The sequence below is a fragment of the Anastrepha ludens genome, chromosome 6 (assembly GCF_028408465.1).
Source record: "Anastrepha ludens isolate Willacy chromosome 6, idAnaLude1.1, whole genome shotgun sequence".
Taxonomy (NCBI): Eukaryota; Metazoa; Arthropoda; class Insecta; order Diptera; family Tephritidae; genus Anastrepha; species Anastrepha ludens.
Window position 1 is genome coordinate 37,757,910 of NC_071502.1, and position 4,992 is coordinate 37,762,901.

Sequence of the window (4,992 nt, forward strand, 5' to 3'; positions counted from 1 at the left end):
TAAAGGTTATCGGAAGCTGATAAAGAAAATTTATAGATAATATTTAATGCACACATCCCAGTGCTAATTATGAGACAATCTCAAATAAGAAGTAGTTCTGTGCTTCAGATTTGGTTGGGTACTTCCTTCTAATGGGTGCGGGATAGCAGAGAGAGATGTTAATTAGCATGTGCTTGGCTCGAATTATGAGGAGGATGTTATTTATAAGAAATGTAAGTTGTTGTGCCGCTTATATAATATATTAGTGTACAGCTATTGAAGGTGGTCAATGGCAGTACTGTACTGTAGAGGTCTAAACTTTTCTTGAACTTTTTAATATCAGTAAAGTATTAGTGACATAAGGTTTTTTTAGTTTTTTTCCAATAGCGGTCGCTCCTTGTATTTTTGACCATAAAAAAACTCCTCATAAAAAAACCATCTGCTCAAAACTCTTAGTCCCTCGATTTGTGGAAAATATCAAGACGCACACAAATAATAGGAGGAGGAGATCCGCCAAAACACCGAACAAAGGGGGTAAGCGCCAAGTAAGACTTCTGTCCAAATGTATACCCAGGTACGTAACTTTATTATTTACTACGTGATATAAGAGTATTATTTAGTTTAATTGCCGCGCAAGTTTGTAGTCTTAACGAAAAGGTAACATGTTTAAACTTTTGCTCATTTTCTTTCTAAAAAAATATAGGTGGCTTGTCAACAGGATTTTGGCTCTTCAGGTCATCTGAAATGAAGGAGTTAAACTGATTATTATTCTGTAGGCTTGTCATTGCTCTTATTTGGTATGTCTGATGTGTAAATCATATATGTAACATTGGCCCTAGCTAACCAGGCTACCTCGAGGAACTCCATCCATTACTAGAAACTCTTCAGAAATAAATTCAGATATTTTTATGGCAAATCGTCTTTTAGATATATTTATTTGACTGCAATATTGCATAAAATTTTAGAGGCGTTAGTTTTTCTAATGGTATGTGAAAGGCCCACACTTTGCCAAATTCTTGAGCAGCATCAAGATAGATTGCAAATTGATTTCATTGAAAAAGAAAAAGTAATATTAGGTGGCTTCCATTCGCCGCTATATGCTTTGTTAATGCCGACTTTGTCTCTCACAGTGTAACCGGAAATATGTTGCCCATAGTAAGTAAAAGTACGTTTGGATGTCAAAGGGTTAGTAAGGTATTTTGATAAGGTAATTTTTGATAAGCCGTAATTTTTGACGGCCGCCGTAGCCGAATGGTAAGAAAAACATTTTTCTAATAGCGGTCGCCCCTCGGCAGGCAATGGCAAACCTCGGAGTGTATTTCTGCCATGAAAAAGCTCCTCATAAAAAATATCTGCTTAAAACTGTAGGTCCCTCCATTCGTGGAACAACATCAAGACGCACACCACCAATAGGAGGAGGAGCTCGGCCAAACACCCAAAAAGGGTGTACGCGCCAATCATATATATATAGTATATAATTTTTGATAAGAGAAATTGCTTCGTACAACAACACTTAGAACAGATTAAATCAAGATAATAGAACACTTTTTTTGATGACATTAAAATATAATTTGTAGTTTCAATTATTGCATTTACTTATTAAACTAAAATATTCATTGTATACCCAAACTATCTAAGTACAAAAACATTTATAATAGAAAGTATAAAATAAGCTCTTGAAGTGGAAATAATTAATTTGAATAATATTTAAGTTTATACGAACTGGTGCAGGCTAGTCCAAGTAATTGCAAAAATATCTTTAAAAAAGTGAAATAAAATGAACACGACTCAATTCTTTTAGTTACATATACTTATACATACTCGTATATGCATATGGAAGACAGGTTCATTCTTATGGGCTCCTTCTGGCTTGCCAGCGCGCATTTTGTCAACCCATTTTTCCAATCCCCGATGCGACTTGAGAATAAAACAACAAGTGGTTTGGCAACACTGAACTTTTATGTTGGCAGTTATAAAGAAATTTTCCTTAAGAAAGTTGCGCAAGAAAAAAATAACAACGCAAAATGTATGCAGAAAATATTAAAAATTGGTTCGTATTTACGTTTTTATTTGCTGTTGTGCGAAATTTGTGTAATATTTCTATATACAGTCATTCACACCTTGTTTGATATTGATACGATTTTTTTGTAAAGTTTTCTATACTCATTGTCTAACAAAAACATATCAATCCAAATTACAGGGTGGGCCATATAGCGTTTGCTTTTTGAACCACCTATTTTTTTGAGAATGGTAACACAAATGACATGTCAAATGTGTTCATAATTTACTTAAAGGTTTGACATGTACGAAATGGGACGCTATACGCTTGAACAAAATTGGGAAATATTGAAAACCTATTTTTAAAGAGTCTTCTTCTTTTTTTTTCGAAAATGAGCGAGGAGCCGCGGTTACAGTAAATGGCGAGCGTTACCGTGACATGCTCAACGAGTTGTTTCCAAAAATTAAAGAGGATGACATGGACGACATTTGGTTTCAACAGGACGGTGCAATTTGTCACACTGCCAAAGTTATACTCGAACTTTTGGCTACCGTTTTGGAATTCCGATATCAATTGGCCGCCTCGGAGCTGTGATTTAAGCCCGTTGGACTATTTTTTGTGGGGAGCCGTTAAGGACAAATGCTATGCGAACATGCAGAGACGATTGATGCTTTAAAACACGAAATCGAAGTTGCCATTCATGAAATTGGAGCCCAAACAATCGAAAATGTGCTTAAAAATTGGGTTGATCAAATTTCCTACTGTAAAGCCAGTAGTGGCAGTCATTTGAACAATATTACTTTTCATTCATAAATGACAATGTTCAATCTTCAAAATGAAAAAAAAGTTTGAAAAAATATTGATTAGTTTTTTTTTATAGCCGATTCAAAACGCAAATTTACATGGCCCACCCTATACAAATTTAATACAAATTAAAAAATACCTCAAACTTTAAATCCAAATTAAACGGATTTAATTAGAATTTCTAGAAAAATTTTTGGTATGCAGTTTTATAGCTAAGTCCATTTTAGTATAACAGTTGAAACTGCCTAAAAATCCCGTTGATAAGTATAAAAGAAATGCAAAGCAAAATCTCCCCGGTAATGTTTATTAGGGACATGGTAATGGTTGTACGGGTTAGGATAAGGCCTTTCGAACCAGCTCCTTAGAAGGGAGCAATTGTTGATCTTCCTCCTCTAGTAGGTACGAGCCCAGGATTCTGTGTCGCCTGTGGCCTAATGCCTCACAGTTGGTGATTAAGTGTTCCATAGACTCCTCTTCATCACAACAGAACCTGCATGATCTTGTACCAGATAACCCTATTGTGTTAAAGTGTTTATTACAGGCAATTTATTAGGGACATAGCCACTTATCAATTGTCCTATTCGTATCTTTAGACTCAGCAATATATTCCATTTATCTCATCACAACACCGATTTTAGTCGGAATGGACCGCTTACATTTTGTATACGGTGTTTTTTAAGAGCCTGAGAACTTCAAATGATAAAATAAAACAGAAATAATGTTGGAATGAATAGTCTGGGATAATAATTTAATGGAATTTATTTTTGTGAAAAAGAATATCCGGCGTATGCCCGCCACGGCTACGAGTTACATGGTCCATTCGATCAGTCCAATAACTTGATTGTTAACGATGTCGACCTAATTCTGATTAATTTTTGGCAACAAAACCTCAATTAGCATGGATCCCTAGCGCTCGACATTCACCGTAACGGCAGCTCCTTCCTCATTTCGAAAGAAATAAGGGCCGATGATGCCAGCAGCGTGTAAACCGTATGTAAAATGGACGAAGTGTTCTATGAACTTCGCGAACAGATTTGTGTCTTTTTAAACAAATTTCCACAAATTTGAAGCGTTGTTCTGGCGTTAAATGATTCATGATGACTTGCCAAAACTTGCTGAGCACAAATTTCAGCACAGTTTGTCATTCTCAGCTGTCAAACTACAGTTATCAATACTGGTAGAGCTAATGAAGATAAAAAAAAACATAAGGCAGTCTAAGCAATTTTGTAAAAATTTAGACACATTCTCAAACTCACGAGAGACTTTTAACTCAAAACTCAATCTGGAGATACAATTTTTGAATTATGGCCAATGTAACTCACCGTGTTGTTTATCATATATTTTATTTAATCCTTAGTATTAGTAATCTATTTGAGTTGTACTTTAATTGATGAATAAATCAATAAATTTTCAACATTCTTTAGTTAGTTTTGGGGTGCTTCGTCACAGTCCCAAAAAAATTAAGATACTTATTGCTCTTTAACAGTAGAAAACTCCACCCTCTCTTGAAATGTCAAATGTTTATGACGAGTACAATTCTGAAACATCATTTTAGTTTCATATGAAAAAGGTTGATGTTGGTCAGTAACATTGCCATGACAATGGGCTTCAAATATGTAACTGCGTATTCTTCCAAAGAACCAATTTAAAAAGTCTAGTAAATTTTATAGAGTAGATTTTGACGAGAAGTTGGTAACAGAGGCACAAAAAAAAATATTATTGACATACAAATTCGTATGAATGGTGGTTCGTAGGTTTCATATATTATAAATTATTATAATCTGAATTATTTTTCCAATAACACTCGTTCTATCCAACAAACATGTGCATGTATGTACGCATTTCGTGCATCTAAACAAATCTTCGAATCAAAACACGGCTAGGCAACATCATTAGCAATTCGTTCAGTTCTTTTCCAAATGGTCGCACTTCGATACGTTTATTTATTTACATATGTTCGTACTTATATACTTACAAACATGTGTCTGTTTTTTCTTCGACGATGGCTGCTTCTTATTTGTCTATTTTTCAGCTAGATCCCTACCAATGAGATCTACGAGGCAAAGAACTGCTACTAGTTATGCTCCACCCACAACGCTCTAAAAATAGTCCTTTGGCTGATTTATTGGCACTGCAGCGCATAGATGAACGTAAATATTAAGATACTCTTAAGATCTTATGCCAGAAACGCATAGTATATGGTTCGTTAC

At 34.9% G+C, this 4,992-nt stretch overlaps 1 long non-coding RNA gene across 1 annotated transcript; it reads left to right on the forward strand.

Annotated features, from left to right (window-relative positions):
- The first annotated feature begins 128 nt into the window (after nucleotides 1-128).
- On the forward strand, nucleotides 129-850 carry LOC128866248 (uncharacterized). Its single transcript, XR_008454922.1, has 3 exons — nucleotides 129-212; nucleotides 353-553; nucleotides 683-850. It is a non-coding gene; the product is annotated as an uncharacterized LOC128866248 (long non-coding RNA).
- The last annotated feature ends 4,142 nt before the right edge of the window (nucleotides 851-4,992 follow it).